The sequence below is a fragment of the Carettochelys insculpta genome, chromosome 3 (assembly GCF_033958435.1).
Source record: "Carettochelys insculpta isolate YL-2023 chromosome 3, ASM3395843v1, whole genome shotgun sequence".
Lineage (NCBI taxonomy): Eukaryota > Metazoa > Chordata > Testudines > Carettochelyidae > Carettochelys > Carettochelys insculpta.
This window is the reverse complement of record NC_134139.1, coordinates 189,330,904-189,349,002: the sequence shown is the minus strand read 5'-3', so window position 1 is coordinate 189,349,002 and position 18,099 is coordinate 189,330,904.

Sequence of the window (18,099 nt, the reverse complement as noted above, 5' to 3'; positions counted from 1 at the left end):
CAAGAGGGAGTACAGAAACTGACTTTAACCCTCCACTTGAAGTCAGCGGAACAGGCTTGGTAAAATAGACTCATTGTTTATATAATCGAACTAACTCAGCTGAGTTTGACCTAAACCCACAGTGTAGACCAGGCCTCTGTGGGGAATGCAGGCACAGGCATATTAAGTGCCTTTTCCCATTTTACACAAGAAGCCTGAGGCTAAGCCAGGAATTGAACACAGTTCTCATGTAGCCCAAGCCTTAACCACCAGACTATTCTTTCCCCCGTTTGCATGTGATAAGATTGATCCCTCACTTGAGAACTTTCACTGCCACGTGTTTGTTTTTTCCACATACCTACAGATCTTTACCTTTGCTCTTGCCGCCAGATACACAGGCAAGCAATAGGGGTTGATCTTCTAAGTAAACGTAGGGCGCGTCTAGACAAACATTGCACAGCAAGCTGGGTTGTATGTCACCAGCACCCTAGCCTGCCCTGCGCTGCTCGTTCTCTGCTAGCCCACACGGAAAGCCCCATTTCAAAGTACAGCAGATGGAGGGTACTAGAGAATTCTGAGTGAGGAGTAGCAGGACAGAGGGATAGTCAGTGTGCAGCATGCTTGAGTGCTGCAGATTCCCATGCCCCTCAACTTGCCCCACTAATGAGTCCTCTGTGAGGACTTCTCTGAAGGAAGCTGAGCCCTCTATTTAACACATGGTTTCCCAAACTAGGTGGCATGCCCACCTAGAGGGACATGAAGAAATTCCAGGGTGGGGTGCGAGGTGACCCAGTCCCCCCATCATGTCCCCCACCTGGAGAAAAATCCAGTCTTTGCTTCTGGCTCCCAACGCCTGCCATTTTATGTGGGTGACTTGGTGCAGCCGCTATAAAAAGTAGGCAGCCGGCAAAGACCCAGGTGGAGCTAGCTGCCTTCTGCAAATGAGAGAGAGTGCTGGTTGGAGGGGAGAAGGAGGAGGATGGGGTTAGATGGAGGCTTGGGGTGTAGGAGGGAGAGGAGGGGCTTGGGTGGGCGGCTCGCAGGGCTTGCGGGGCTCAGCCAGCCAGCTTGTGGGACTCGTGGGGCTCAGGTGGCTGGTTCCGACAGAGCAGGGCTTGGGTGGCTGGCCCCAGCAGCGTGGGGCTCAGGTGGCTTGGGCTGGTGGGCAGGCAACTGGCCCTGGCAGCATGGGGCTCAGGTGGCTTGGGATGGCGGGTGGGCGGCTGGCCCCAGCAGCATGGGACTTGGGCAGGCGGCTGGGGTGGGTGGCTGGTGGGCGGGCAGGCGGTTCCAACAGCACGAGGCTCGAGCAGCCAGCAGGCAGATGGATGGATGGCCCTGGCAGCTGGTGGGCAAGGGAGTGGCTGGACCTGGCAGCATGGGGCTTGGACAGGCAGCTCTGGCAGCACAGGTCTCAGGTGGGTGGGTGGCTGGTGTGGGCAGCTCTGGAGGCTGGCATGGGGCTTAGGCAGCTGGACGGCTGGGGCTGCACCAGGAAACCACAAGGGGCGAATAAAAATTATTTATGCTTATTTTTAATTTTAAATAACATTTTTATATCAAGATTTTGTGTTTATTTTAAATTACAAATTGACTTTTTTGTTAAAGGGGGATTGGATGATAGTAAAGAAGAGGTGGAGGGCGGGAGAGTTTGTCAAAAATCAAAAGGGGAGAGCAATGCCAAAAAGTTTGGGAACCTCTGATCTAACCTAAAAACAAGCAGCACACAAGCAGAGATGTTTCAAGGTTTCCACCCACACTGTGCTAGAAAGATCAGCCTCCTGACAGGGAGAGAGGCCAGCTCAGTCTCCACCAACTCATTTCACACAGATTTCAATTGCTGCTGATCTAGGCTGAATGAAAACCAAGTGACTGTGCTCCCTTCCCTGAGACCCTTCTTTGAATTTTTAGAGGCTCACTGATTTACATAAATTTAAAGCTTAACGGTCTGTTTCCTGTTTATGCATCTCCCAGGGGTACCAAATCATTCAATCAATTGTAGTTGTTTCAAAGGATTCTAAAATAAGAGACTGATTCTATTTTTGCACTTCTGACTGCTACTTATAGCCTACATTGTCTTTGGGGGCAATGTGAGGAGTTAAGCAATGGAGGCTATGTCTATACTAGAGGGTTTTGCTGACAAAATAGATAAGAGCGGTATACCTAGCTATGCATAACACTAAAGAAAAGCAAGATTAGAGAGTAAGAAACAAACGGAAACGTATGCAGAGTACTTTACTTACCAACAACAGTAGTACTGTACCTTGTAAACTTATACTGTATTTGCTGCATTTATTTGTATTTATGGAAAACATAACTAAAATTTACTTAGGGTTACAATGCTGGTTGTTTGAGAGTTCTGGATAATAGAAGGCTGGCTATAGATTGCATTTAGCATCTGCAGTTAAGATGTTACTGGAATGCTACATTTCCTTGAACATTGTGAAATAATGTGTGTCTGTGATTCCCCTGACATCTAGAAGTACTGTAACACTCACGTATAGAACCACAGAGATTTACTGGAACATTGCAAGTAGCAATTAACACACAGGCAGGACAGACTGCTTGGTTCCCCTCCCATTCAGACCTCAAAAAGCCAGCATTTGAACTGCTGCAATACAAATTTTCTTCCCTTTCAGCACTGGATGGCCTCCATAGCTCAGACTTTTTTAGTCCAATAACACTGCAGTTTTCCAGCTGACAGCTCTCCAGACATGGCATCACAGGTACGCGTGCAGACCCTCACGTGGGTTAATTTATTAGCTGCTGATCAACAGCTTCCAGTTTCCCTGATGAAGCTTCCCTCTGCACGAGTACTTCTGTCTCCAGTGATCTTAATATGTGCTTTGCCTTCAAGGGTCACCTGCTCTGGGACCCACTGGTGAAACAGTCTCTCTCTTCTGACCCACATTATACCTACGAATAGCTTTGACTTGGGCCTCCTCTAATATTTTAGCTGCTTCCCTTGCAGTCATTTCTTGAAGCACGATTTCAGATTGGGAGGAGTCATCCTGAAGCTGGATTCTACTTCACTCAAGCCATCTCCTGACCAGGATGACACAGGTTTGGATCCCTACTGAATAATCAACTCAAGGCACATAAAAAATTATGCACGGGTTCCCCTTCTGGCCTCCAACTGGCTTGACATTCCTTCTGGGATTTCAAAAGGGCCAATCCCCATTCACAGTGGTCATATAGACATTTCTACAAATATTTATAAGACCCATGATCTCTACTGGGAAGCTGCTGGTAAAATCCCCATCCAAAACCACTGCTCTGTTCTGTGCTGCTCTCTCAATTCACTCATTCACAGAGAGCAAGAGATTCCAGTCTCATCTGCACTACCCAGGAAATTTCCTCTTTGGCAAAATGTTTTTGCCATTTTGAAGCTGCTGCCCCCGTTGAAAGCTTACCAATTCAGAGATTTATTGGAACTCTGCCAGTACCAACTCCAGCACACACAGGGAAGATATAATTTTCTGCTAACTCTGCCAGCTCAGCTCAACAACTGAACAGTAAATTAAAGAAAAACCACCATCCATTGGTGGAGACACTATCTATACCAATGATCACAATATGAGGTAACCGAGAGTAAGCCGTGCTAGTCTATACACTATCAAAACAAAAAGCAGTCAAGTAGCACTTTAAAGACTAGCAAAATAGTTTATTAGGTGAGCTTTCGTGGGACAGACCCACTTCTTCAGACCGTAGCCAGACCAGAACAGACTCAATATTTAAGACACAGAGAACCAAAAACAGTAAGCAAGGAGGACAAATCAGAAAAAGATAATCAAGGTGAGCAAATCAGAGAGTGGAGGGGTGTGGGGGAAGGTCAAGAATTAGATTGAGCCAAGTATGCAGACGAGCCCCTATAGTGACTCAGAAAGTTCCCATCGCGATTTAAACCATGTGTTAATGTGCCGAATTTGAATATAAAAGTCAGCTCGTCCACTTCTCTCTCTAAAACGGTGCGCTAATTTCTCTTCAGTAACACACATACCTTGAGGTCATTGACAGAATGCCCCATTCCATTAAAATGTTGACTAACTGGTTTGTGGATCTGGAGTGTTTTGATGTCTGTTTTGTGCCCGTTGACCCTTTGTCTAAGGGAGTTAGAAGTCTGTCCAATATACAAAGCATCTGGGCATTGTTGGCACATGATGGCATAAAAGATGTTAGTAGAGGAGCATGAGAAAGTGCCCGTGATTCTGTGAGTAACCTGGTTAGGTCCGGTGATGGTATTTCCAGAGAAGATATGTGGACAAAGCTGGCAGCGGGCTTTGTTGCAAGGAAAGATTCCAGGACTGGTGTTCCTGGGGTATAGGCTGTGGCTGTTAGTAAGGATCCTCATGAGGTTGGGAGGTTGTCTGTAGGAGAGAACAGGCATGTCACCCAGGGCCTTCTGGAGTGTAGCATCCTGATTAAGAATAGGTTGTAGGTCTTTAATAATTTGTTGCAGTGGTCTGAGTTGGAGGCTGTGGGTGATGACCAGTGGTGTTCTGTTCTTGGCTTTTTTGGGCCGATCTCGGAGTAGCTGGTCTCTGGGTATGCGTCTGGCCCTGTCGATTTGTTTTTTTACTTCTCCTGGTGGGTAATTCAGGTTTATAAATATTTGGTGAAGTTCTTGTAGTTTTTGGTCTCTGTCAGTTGGATCAGAGCAAATGTGATTATACCGAAGAGCTTGACTGTAAATAATGGATCTAGTCACGTGTGCAGGATGGAAACTAGAAGGGTGTAGATAAGTGTAGCGACAGTAGGTTTTCGCTACAGTGTGGTACTGATCAGGCCATCCTTGATTAGTAGTGTAGTGTCCAGGAAATGTATCTCTTGCATGTTGTAATCGAGGCATAAGTTGATGGTGGGGTGTAGATTGTTAAAGTCTCTATGGAATTCTTCTAGATCCTCGTACCATGGGTCCAAATCATAAAGATGTCATCAATGTATTCTCTCCTACAGACAACCTCCCAACCTCATGAGGATCCTTCCTAACAGCCACAGCCTATACCCCAGGAACACCAGTCCTGGAACCTTTCCTTGCAACAAAGCCCGCTGCCAGCTTTGTCCACATATCTTCTCTGGAAATACCATCACTGGACCTAACCAGGTTACTCACAGAATCACGGGCACTTTCTCATGCTCCTCTACTAACATCATTTATGCCATCATGTGCCAGCAATGCCCAGATGCTTTGTATATTGGACAGACTTCTAACTCCCTTAGACAAAGGGTCAACGGGCACAAAACAGACATCAAAACACTCCAGATCCACAAACCAGTTAGTCAACATTTTAATGGAATGGGGCATTCTGTCAATGACCTCAAGGTATGTGTGTTACTGAAGAGAAATTAGCGCACCGTTTTAGAGAGAGAAGTGGACGAGCTGACTTTTATATTCAAATTTGGCACATTAACACATGGTTTAAATCGCGATGGGAACTTTCTGAGTCACTATAGGGGCTCGTCTGCATACTTGGCTCAATCTAATTCTTGACCTTCCCTCCCACCCCTCCACTCCACTCTCTGATTTGCTCACCTTGATTATCTTTTTCTGATTTGTCCTCCTTGCTTACTGTTTTTGGTTCTCTGTGTCTTAAATATTGAGTCTGTTCTGGTCTGGCTATGGTCTGAAGAAGTGGGTCTGTCCCATGAAAGCTCACCTAATAAACTATTTTGCTAGTCTTTAAAGTGCTACTTGACTGCTTTTTGTTTAATATGAGGTAACATATCACTTAAATTATTGGGCCCAGATGCTCAAAGGCACTGAGATGCCTAACTCTTACTTGGAATTGGGTGTTCCATCCCTTTGAGGATCTCTGTCTCTTGGCTTAATCTTTCTACCTGTAAATGTAACATTTCTTTTGGATGCCTTGCCTATTTCAATTATAAACTCTTTGGGCTAGTAACTGCTGTAAAGTGGTCTGCTTTGGTGCAACATTACTGGGAGTATCTAATTCAGGATGAACTGCTGAATGACAGGATGGTACCAGCCAAAGACTGGTACCCTCCACTATAAGGTACACCAAACCAGCCCCAAAGAGAACATCTGTTTCACTGCACTGGCTAACCAGAACTCATACAAGCAATTCCTTCAGACACTCCAGTTCCCCAGTACCACCACTAGTAGCATTCCTTCTGTGGATGAGTGATTATGAAAACCAATCTCATACATCAAAGGTCGCACACCCAGGTCAATATTTTAGGTCTCACCCAAATCATGTTGTTGCCAATCCTTTAGTATTTAAAAATAAAGGTTTACTCATAAAGGAGAGAAAGAGAGATGAGATTTAAAATTGATCGAAGAAACCAAAGATATACACCAACTGCAAAGTTCTTGGTTCAGGATTGAATCAGTGATGGAATAAACTGCTGGCTTAAGTCAAGTCTCTGTTTACTTCCAAATCATTAAAAGGACCTCAGGCCATTTGTTAGAAGGCTTCTACTGGCATAAATCCATAGTCCAGGAGATTGAGCAGCAGAGAAGCGGGAGCTGGAAAGAGGCAAAAGGGAGGCGTTCCCAGAGCCTTTTATATCTTCTCCCATGTGAAGGGAATCCAATTGTTCTTACTGTGGAGAAGTACAGTAACAAGACGGTATCCAGCCATGTGAGCTGTCACCTGGGCAAATGTCTGCCTATGCATGACTCAGTTCTTGGCAGAGAAAAGCCATGCGCACATACTAGTCAGAATCTACACACCAAGACTCATCAGATGTGGACTGGAATCTCCCAAGGCCCATTGTCATTCAGGAACTTCTTGATGGACTATTTAATGTGAATTGTCTTTCACAGTATGCTGGTCTAACATCTGGTTGGTGTTTCCCAAAATCACATATTGAAATACAAGTACATAGCTGAAGATCATAACTTCAAATACAACAACGATACATGCATTCAGACAGCAAAATCATAAGCAGCAAATCACAGCCCCTTTATGAACATCTTACCTGCCACATTTGGTACAAGAGTTGTTGCAAATGCACAACAGTGGTTGCAACGGTGATCTATATGGTAATATTTTAAATAGATAACATAACTATATTTTAAGATGCACTTGCACAATGCGTAGCAGTGTGGAGACCCTGATCTCAACAAAGGCCTTTAGACACTACTTGTAATATAAATTATAAATAATATTTAAAAGAGGTAAGGATTAAGGCTGCAGTCTTGCAGCCTTTATAAAAGTAACTCTTACTTGTCCAACAATGGCTATGTAATTATATCCTAAATGTACTATTATTATTTAGCATGGATAATGTACTTCACAACACAGAAAAAAAGTAAATCCTTGCATTGAAGACCCCAAAGTCATGGCATGATAAATAAAAGAGCACACTGGGAAGCCAGAGGAAGAAACTGACCAACTTTTGAAAAAGTATTATTGACTCACTGTCAAAATATGTGTTTCTAAACACTTTACAAGGTCATCCGCAGCTGTCCTTGGTCACTCATTTCTAGGGTATTCAGGCATACACAATCATGAAAATTCCTATGATAGTGCTTGGCAGTCAGTCATTCTTCATTCTCCTACTATGGGATGTTTTGTCTTGGGAATAAAATTTCGACATAGTTTTCACACAGTGTAACTCATTATGGGCTCTGGCTTTTTTCTTCTATCTCATTTGTTTCAGTGGCAATGCCTCTCTCCGTTTCGGGCAATTTTTCCCTCTCTCTATGGCAGTCCTATCAATATTTCTTCTATTGTTCACAAGCTGACATTTTTTGTGATTACAATATTTTAAGTCATTTACGGTATGATAAAGGACATTCACAACATTCGGACTTTTTATTTATCATTCTTTTATATTCTTTCTTATTTTGCAGCAAAAGATTTCCTCAAAACTTCTCTGAAGGGCACAATTGCTCCCAGTACTTCTCAGCTGTGCTTAATGGAGCTCAGACAGCTGAGAATCTTTAACTAGCTCAAATGATCAGACAAAGGATTTCTGAGTTTCATCTTGCTTTGTATGAAAATCTGTATCTTCTCCATGTATAATTCATCTCAGTTTATAATATGAAAATACTCTATTGCTAAAAGAGTAACATATATAATTACTAGCTCTTCTATAACTGTCCTAATAATATAATACATGACTGTTGGATGCAATCAGTGGGTTTCAACTGGATGTTGGTGATCAACATGACAGCCTATAATACCCCATACAATCATTGCTTTGTCTGGCTTATGTATAAATTCAATTTCATGCCAGAAATATGACACTCCAGGCAGTGTATTTCACAAAGATTATTTTGCGTCCTGTCTCTGATTTCATCCTAAGCAATACAAACTGAGCCTAACAGTCATACAGCCCTCAAGTACCTGTGCATTTTGGCAATTGATGCTTTTTATTTATTCTCCTGCAGTGTTACCGGTTGCTAACTTGAGCTCTACAGCACCAATTTTGAAGAATTTCTCTTACTTCCATTTGAGTCAGTTTATGCCTTTTTAAAAAATGATAATCAGATCCATGTGATAATAAGTTCACCCAGAACCCCAATTTAGTACCAAAGTACAGTGTGATCTGAGCTGTTAATTTCATTTAGAGCTCAAACTTTTGCCCCACATTTCAATGTTCCTGTTAGATATTCTGGGGTGGAACCACTGTACAAGATGGCACTTCTTTATTGTCATACAGGCTCCAAATATTTCTTGGTCTAAAACACTAATCTGCTGCTTATTAAATTGTTGATGTTTTGTTTTGCAATCCACAACACTTCCTTTGTCCATTTTCCCAGTCCCGGCAGAATAAATCACTCGCTAAGTCATGCCATATCCAACATTGAAACCAGTACTTACATTATGACCAGTATATTCTTCAAAAAGACCTGAATTATGGAAATTTCTCCTTAAGGCTGTTTAAATTTATTCCTTTATAGCTCAAGACAGATTACTTGTCATGAAGAGACTGCTGCCTTCCAGGCTTGTGCAGGGTTCTGGCTGGAATTCAGAGATAAACCAGGGCTGATATTTCGTTTTCTGAATGGAAAGCTAATGGAATCTTTTGCTAAGTCTTTTCACACTACTACAGACCAGGTTGTTGAAGTCCTTATTCATGATGGTCACACTCAGGTACTCTCACATTGAAGTCAATCCAGCTCTATGTAATGGCAAATATTAAAATACACTTAAAGAGGAAATACCACACTGAGTTTTTAAAGGTACTATGGTAATGTCAGTCCCGCTCCTGGGCCCCAGACCTCTAGTCAGTTCACAACTTCATGGATAATTTAGATACGGCACCTTGTGCCCTGCTTGCCCTTGCTGGGGTTTGGACTTCTGTTCCTGTACTTAGGAGAGCATTGGGGTAGATGCTCCCTGCTCTGCCTGGGCTAGGTAAACAATCCTCCCCAGCCACCAGCTGAACTCTCAGGCTCCCTGGATGGAAGGGAGCCCAAACACTCCTTGTCAGAGCTCCTCCCATCCCTGCTGTCTCTGACAAGGTTGTCACTGGTGCTCACACTCACCCCTATAATGCTGTTCACCTCACTCCTACCTCCTCTCCCACTCTCCACACTTTCCCCCAGTAGAGAAGAGTTTTCAAAAGGCCCTGTGGCTGCCTGCAGTGAGATCAGCTGGCCCCAATTGATTTATAGCAGCTCCATGCCCAGTGTTCCCACTCTGCCTGTGATAACTCGGGTCAGCTGCTCCTCGCTGCCCTGAAATAACCCTCTCCGAATTAGTCAGGGCCCTTTCTGGTTTTCACAGCTGCTTCTCTCCCTTTCTAATGGAGCTCTCTGTCCTGGCTCTGTCACAACACATAAGCCCCAAACACAACTTTTCTGGGGTGTCTTGGCAAGTTGAGACACGATAGCCCTGAACATTACCTACAGTAGATCAGTGGTTTGCACTTCACCCTTTTTCACAGCAATTATGTAGTGAATTAGAAGCAGGGATGGGTCCAAGCTGCCGAAATGAGATCTCAAACATTCCCAAGTAGATGGTGAGTGCACTGCCTGGGAGTGTGGGTATATTCCATGGTACAGAGCGCGGCTATGTGGCAAATCTCCCTTCACACATCAAACACATCCTAAGTTCTGGGACATTTGAGTCTCCCTCTGCAGAGTTCAGTTAAACTCTGAATTCCTGGACCTCCAGTGCATAAAAAGAGCCAGAACATGCTGTACTTGTGTGATGATAACAGACTGAGGAACTTTCAGGTAGCGGTTTGTTCTCTGGCTCAGAGCTGCAGCGCATGGTGTCAAACTCTGATCACCCAATGCAATCCATTTTAGGAAATCACTTTGTGCACATTAACAATATTCTCCTACTGCCAAAGATCCTTGACTGTTGCCAGCTCAGATACAGCAGCTGTGCCCTGCCATGGCTGCACACACTGCATGCTGCTTAGACTCCCAACACATAAGGCTTGCCCCTCCTGGCCTTTTATTACCACTGTTACTTAAAAGTCTTATACTGCAGTGCTGGTCAGTAACAATTAACCATAAATAGACAGATGATTTAATCATTTGAAGAGTATTCAGTATAAAGTGCCAACAACTTTTAGTATGCCTGGTGGATCAAGGACATGTTTATATTTGTTCAGCAAAGCAGAAGAAAACCTGAGAAATGTCTCAGACCTTTAGAAGGAGCCTAGCAAGATGGCAGCAAGTAGCATTGACAGAGAGTTTAAGTGGCTTCCCTAAAGTCACACAGGAAATCTGCAGCTCCCCAAGACCCTGCCAGGGCCTCTATTACAAGCCCATCCTTCTCAATCTTAAGCAATTAGCATGGAAAATGTCACCAAAGCAAGCAAGCAAGCAAGACTCCTCTGAAAACAGAACAAACTTAGACATAAAACATATTGCCAAGTCTGCTAGAGATACTTCTTGGTACCATTAATCCAGCTTATTATAGAACACAATTCATATCTGTGGGGCCAGGATGTCATCCCCTGTACATTTCAGTTCCTATATTTGGGTATTTATGGGGAACACCAACTCCTTAATATGGCACACACAGCATTGGAGTTTAAAAACTCACATGAAAGTTTATGGGAAGTTTCTTTTCAATATTAGCCCAATTTTAGCCAGTTGAGAATCCAGCAGCTAGCAGGGCAGTAGCTGGGATGAGGCTTTGTTTCCACTAGAAACACTGCAGCAACACAGCTGTAGTACTTCAGCATAGACACTCACTGCAGCAACATTAATTAATCCACGCAGATAATCCATACCCTGAGTGGTGGCAGTGAGGCTGCTAGAAGAATTCCGCCACTGACCTAGCGCAGTCTGCGCTATGGACTAGGTCGACTTAACTGCATCTCGCAGCGTGTGGACTTTTCATACGCCTAAGTGACGTAGCTGGGTCGAGCTAACTTTTTAATGTCGATCTGGCCTAAGCCCCATCCATCAGAGGCACCTAGCACACTTTTGAGCAGAGCACATCTAGAGCTATTCAGCGTGTGGGGCTAAAACTCTGACTTTGCCGTAAGCAAGGGGCAGTATTTGGAAAGTCGCAATCAGCCTCCTGACTTCTGTCTTGCTGGGAATGGGGAAGGTACTTTGTGTCAGGCCTCATAGTGGGTTCAGCACACGGCTCCCAAAGTGCTGGTGTCAGGCCCACCAACAGCGGGGTGGATGGCAAAGGGGCAGTTGCCTCTGGCCTGCATTTCAAAGAGGCCCATAGCGCCAGCCCACTTTCAAACACTGCAGAGTGCTATGCACCACTCCATGTGCAGCCCTGACCACCCTGAGGGAGTTGAGGGGTGATAGAGCTGACTTCCCTAAGCCCCACCCCTTATGCCCCCAGCCCCACCCCTCCGAGGGGCAGAGAGCTGGGGCCCCTTCCCACTTTGCCCCTGGGCCCACGGTGGCTGCCAGCGCTGCTGGCTGGTGTGACTCCATTGGCCAATGAAGGGTGGGACTGGAGCCAAGACTTCATCCATTCTCTGTCCCATTCTTCCCTCATGTGCAGGAAAGAAATATCCAGCAGTTCTGCTGAGGCTCCATCACAGGATGAGTAGCTGAGAAGGAGGTATAACGGAAACCTAACGTCCCTAGTTCCATTAATGGCTGCACAAGCCAGATTGTGATGTGGCCCATGGTCAGCAGCAGACCAGCGTTTTTGGCACCTGAGTCTGGCAGCAAAACAAAGCAATGATCTTAGTTGCTGAGTCATTTAACATTGTTGCCATTGTGTCAGCCCCAGGTTCTTAGAAAGAGTAGGCGGGTGAGGTCATACCTTTTATTGAGAGAAGCGGGTCCAGTAAAAGATATTACCTGACCCACCTTGCCTCTCTGGAGCATTTAACAACATTTGCGTGGCGTGGACTAGCCTCTTCCACAGCAATGACAGCTAAGTTCTGGCTGAGCCGAATCTAGGGAAAGCCCTGACTGCAGTTTCAGCATCAGGTTCTTTTGCACATCTCATGATGGGTACGTCTGGGACCCTGAGGCTACATCTACGCTTACCAAAAACTTCGAAACGGCCATGCTAATGGCCAGATCGAAGAATAGTAATGAGGCGCTGAAATGCATATTCAGCACCTCATTAGCATGCCACCAGCTGCGGCACTTTGAAATTGCCACATTTCACTCCCACGCGGCTCGTCTACACAGGGGGTCCTTTTCGAAAGAACCCCACCAACATCGAAATCCCCTTATTCTTATGAGCCACGCGGGAACGAAACGCGGCAATTTCGAAGTGCCGCAGCTGGCGGCATGCTAATGAGGCACTGAATATTCATTTCAGCACCTCATTAGTATTCTTCAATCTGGCCATTAGCGTAGCCATTGCGAAGTTTTTGGTAAGTGTAGGCACAGCCTGAGTGTTCCTTCTGGGAGTTCTCTGGATCAGATTCACCAGCTACTGAAAACATGTTTTCTTGCCTGCCGAGTGACTACTAGCTGGTCATTTTGTGATGCATGATTTGTAGTGAGGCCATCATTACTCAGATTAGACCCATGGCGGCCAACATGCTAGCCACTAACCGCATGTGGCTGTTTGGCTGCTTGAGTGTGGCTAGTTGCCTTGAACAATAAATACATTTTCAGAATAAAGTGGCTAGTTTGCTATAGCTGCCACTTCAGAACTGGCTGGACACCACAGGATTAGATGTTTCATAGTCTCTGACACGAGAGCTGGGACAGTGCTGGCACAGATCTAGCTCTCGTCAGACTTGCTGCAAAATATCATCCACTATACTGTAATGAGAACAGTAAATTAGAGAAAGAGCATTGGATAACATGTCCATGAATCTGCTACACTGACACCACTAGTGAATCCGCTTGTTAATTGCAAATGTGCTACAGGCTCTGCCTGGAGCAGAGCCACATCTGTGGCTAGAGGGTGTTGGAGTGATTTTACATGGTAACTTCTAGGTCCCTGTATTTGGATTTCCTTCTCTGCTGAGGACTTTGGGCTAGATCCCTAGCTGGTGAAAACCAGCATTGTTCCTTTGAAGCCAGTGCTGTTACATTGATCTATGCCAGCGGAGGACCTCACGCATAAGTTTTCAGAGGAATTTCTGCCATTGTGCCTTTCCTTGGAATAAAATAAACTAGATCTGCACAACTGTCTGAAAGATTTGAATTAATTGACCTTACAGTAGGTGCTGGCCTCAAACTCCTTCAGTCTCTCCATCTTCCTTGTACCCTCTGATGGCATCGCATCCAGGTTTAGAACAACGGGGATTACTTTAAAAAGCAGGACTGATTTTGAGTAATCCCTTCTGTTTTGACTGATTCATCTGATCGATCCCTTCCAGTGCACTTCTCATGCACACAGAAGCACAGAAGGTGAAGGCCAGATGGTGCCCCTGTTGCACAACTCCAGCATGGAGGAGCTGGCCAGCTGGGGCTCTTGGCTGCAGGAGGAGGGGCAGTGCGCTCCCAGCCTGGCTCCCAGGGCTCCGCTACAGGCTGCCACTCAAATCAGCAGGTAGCCAAGCAGGTAAAAGGGTCTGGCTGTGGGAACCCCACCCCACCACCTCATCTGGGACTATCCCAGCTAGAAGCCCCTTCCCCCAGTACCATTTGGGTACCCCCAGAGTATCTAAGCTCTGTCCCCGGTGATCCTAGGGAGAGGCTACTTGCTGTTTCCCTTGTCACTTCCAGGCAGTGAGGGGAAATGCACTGCTTGCTGCTTTCCTTGCTCTGGCTGGGCAGTGCACATGACAGAAAAGCTGTGCACTTTGCTCTTGCTCCCTGGCAGGGAATGGGAGAGGAAAGGCGAGTAGCTCCCCACTCTCCATGCACACTCCAGCCCTCTGCCTTGAGCCCCCTGTAGTCCTAAACTCCTGTTCTGACTCCTGCACCCATTGTCCACCTAACCCCTGCCCTGAGCCTCTCACATTCCAACACTCTCCAGCCCCCAACCTTGAGGCTCCTGACTCCCTCCCCTCACTTAACTTTTTACAGGTGCTATTGTAGCACAACCTGCCCCCAAGCTCCTGCCCGGAGGGCCACCCCAGGGAGGTTATGATGTGACAGTACCTGTAAGAAATTAGCTGAGATTAGCAGCACTGCTATGGGCACCCGCATGGCCCCACGGTATTCTAATATTTTTATGGCTGACTTAGAACAACGATTCCTTAGCTCTCATCCCATCACCCCTCCTCTACTGATGCTACATCGATGACATCTTTATCATTTGGACCCATGGTAAAGGGACTCTAGAAGAATTTCATAGAGATTTTAACAACCTGCATCCTACCATCAATTTCAGCCTGGACTACTCAACACAAGAAATACATTTCCTGGATACCACAGTACAAATCACTGATGGCCACATAGATACCTCTCTCTACTGAAAACCCACTGACTGCTACTCTTACCTACATGCCTCCAGCTTCCATCCAGCTCAGACCACACAATCCATCGTTTACAGTCAAGCTCTTAGACACAATTGTGTCTGTTCTGATCCTGCTGACAGAGACCAAAAACTTCAAGACCTCTACAAAGCATTTATAAAACTGAATTACCCACCGGGAGAGGTGAAAAAACAAATTGACACGGCCAGATGAATACCCAGAAATCAGCTACTTCAAGATGGGCCCAAGAAGATCAATAACAGAACACCCCTTGTCATCACCTACAGCACCCAACTCAAACCCTTGCAACTCATCATAACAAACCTACAACATATTAGCCGTGTCTACACATGCACGCTACTTCGAAGTAGCGGCACTAACTTCGAAATAGCGCCTGTTACGGCTACACGCGTCGGGCGCTATTTCGAAGTTAACTTCGACGTTAGGCGGCGAGACGTCGAAGCCGCTAACCCCATGAGGGGATAGGAATAGCGCCCTACTTCGATGTTCAACGTCGAAGTAGGGACTGTGTAGTCGTTGCGCGTCCCGCAACGTCGAAATTGCGGGGTCCTCCATGGCGGCCATCAGCTGAGGGGTTGAGAGACGCTCTCTCCAGCCCCTCAGCTCAATGGTGGCCACATGGAGCAGCCCCTTAAAGGTCCCCTCCCCCTCCCTTCTTGTGCAGGAAGCTGAGGGAACGTGCAGGCGGCAGCCCAGACATGCGGCCAGCCTGCACGTCCCTCAGCCATCCAAACCAGCCACCCCACCTGCGATGGCTGCCCGGCAGCCCCCCCAGCGCCCCCAGGGGACCCCCCCCAAGGGGAGCCAGGGCAGCCAGCCCAGCCAGGTGGGCTGCCAGGCTGGCAAGCGGCAGCGGGGCCCCTCCTGGACGGAGGCCAAGCTGCGGGACCTGCTGGGGCTCTGGAGCGAGGAGGAGGTGCTCCAGGTAATGGGGAGCAAGAGGCAGAACGCAGATGCATTCGATCGGCTGGCCGACGGCCTGGCTGCCCGGGGTCACCTTGCCCGCACTCCTGATCACGTCAGGAGTAAGGTGAAGGAGCTGCGGCAGGGTTACTCCCGGGCCCGGGATGCGGCCGGCCGATCTGGGGCTGCCCCCGTCACTTGCCCCTTTTACAGGGAGCTCAGGGACATCCTGGGCCCCCGGCACACCTCCTCCCCTCCGGCCACCCTTGATACTTCGGCCGACGAGCCCCAGCAGGCCCTGCAGCCGGAGTCCACCCCGGAGGTAAGCCCCGCACACCGGGGGCCCACCCCGGAGGCCACCCCCGGGACATCGCGGCAGGAGGAGGAGGAGGAGGAGGAGGGGGGCTCCTCCTCCACAGAATCCGGGCTGCAGATCCTCCTCCTGCCATCCCGAAGCAGCAGCCGGGCCTCCACCCCCCGGGGATCTCCGGACTGTGGGAGTGGACCGACAGGTATGTACCCCCCTCTGGTGTACACCCCTGGGCTTGAGGGGCGGGGCGTAATAGATATGTGTCCAAGGCCCCCCACATGCTCACATGGCCATGGCCCCAAGGACAGCAGGGCCATGTCCCTCACAACAGTGCATCAGCCCCTGCTGCCCCCCCCACCCCACACGACAGTGCCATGCCCCATCCCCGGGGCAGGGGGGAGCGGAACCTCGAGGGGCCCCTGGGAGGAGGGGGTGGGACACCCTGCAGCAGCAGCAGCAGCAACAGCAGCAGCAGCAGCATGTGATGGAGTGGTGGGAGTGCAAAAGGGAGACTCAGGCTAGATATGAGCAACAAGAGCTGAATAGCTCCCAGGGGCAAGGGATGATCCTGGGGCTACAGCTGGCAGGTGACACCTCTGCCCTGAACAAAGAGGAGGGAGGAGCCGAGCTGGCTTGGAATTGGGGGGGGAGGGCAGGGGCCACAGGTAGAGGCTAGGGGAAGGGAGAGCTGGAAGGCAGCCAGCCTGAGGAGGGGGAAAGCTGCATCCCAGAGGGGCACCCCTTGGGGTCTTCTCCCCAGGACGGGTTGGAAGGACTGTCTCTTCCGACAGCTGGTGCTGTCACTCCTGGGAGAAACTGGGCATCTGTGGCCTAAGAAACTTCTCCTGCTGTCAGACCCTGCGGAGTGAAGTGAGAGTCACTCCCACCAGGGGACGGGGTGCAGTGCAGGGGGACCCCTGAACCCCATCCATCACAGCAGCATCTCCTGGGGACGGGGATGGGGAACCTGCAGCACAGGGCTGGGGGGACAAAGGCCATGGCTCGGGGCCCACACTAATACCTGTCTCCATTCTTCTTCCCCCCCTCCTCTACTGTGTCCCGCACCTGCACCATCAGAAGGACCAGAAGAGAGCGCCGGCGAGGCATCAGTGGTCCCAGAGAGCCCTCCGGGGCCATCGCTCCAGGCAAGCCCCTCGGCCGAGGACCGACCGGCCCCACGGCGGGCTAGACGGCGGACCCCGCGCCACCACCAGCCGACGGCGACGGACCCCCAGCTGCTGGCCATCCACCGTCGGCAGCTGGAGGTCGCGGAGCAGCACCTGCAGCTGCAGAAGCGGGCGCTGGCCTGGCGCCAAGAGGCATGGGGGGCCTACATGGAGACTTTCAACCGCCTGGTGGACTACCTGGCGCCCCATGCTGCGCCGGCCGCCGCAGCGCCCAACGTGCCTGCTCCACCCGCCGCACCACCAGCTGCTCCGCCCGTCGCCATCGCATCTGCCGTCGCCCCGCCACCCACCGCCGAGGGCCGGAGTGCCGAGGGACCCTTGGAGCCAGCTGAGACTCACCGGGCATATCTTCCGGTCCGGCCCGCCCCCAATCCAGCCCCGGCCAGGGCTGCGGCCGCGGCGGGGCTCCCGGCCGCCCACGCCCAGTGCCGGACTTTAGGGGCGAGGAGCCCGGGACGTGGCCCCCCCCTTGTATATAGTTGGGACTTATTATTTTGTGCCCCCCGTTTGCCCCGTCCCCCTCATGTAAATAGTTCTCCCCTTTATCCTCCCTGGTTTTCTTTTTATTACTGAGCACACTTTTTTCTTACTATTGTTTTATTTGTACATATTACTTTGGTTCCACACGTTGTATATAGTTTGTTCTTGTTTTATATATTTATAGTTAAAAAAAAAGTTCTCAAAGAAAAAGCAGTTTAAGTTCAGCCACAAGCGCGTGCTGTTGTTTGTCCAGGAAAAGTGGGAGGGGGGTGCGGTTGGGTGCTCCATGGTGTGGGCGTTGGGGCAGGAGTGTGGTGGAGGAAGGGGCGGGCAGTGGGGAGCCTGGCAGAGTTCACCCTGCGGCCTCATCATCGAAGTGGGCCCACAGGGCCTCCCAGACCCGGGTCCCTTCGGGGTCCACCTGCCGAATGGGGGCAGCGGGTGGCTGCACGTCGGCCCTGCCAGCCTCCACAGCCC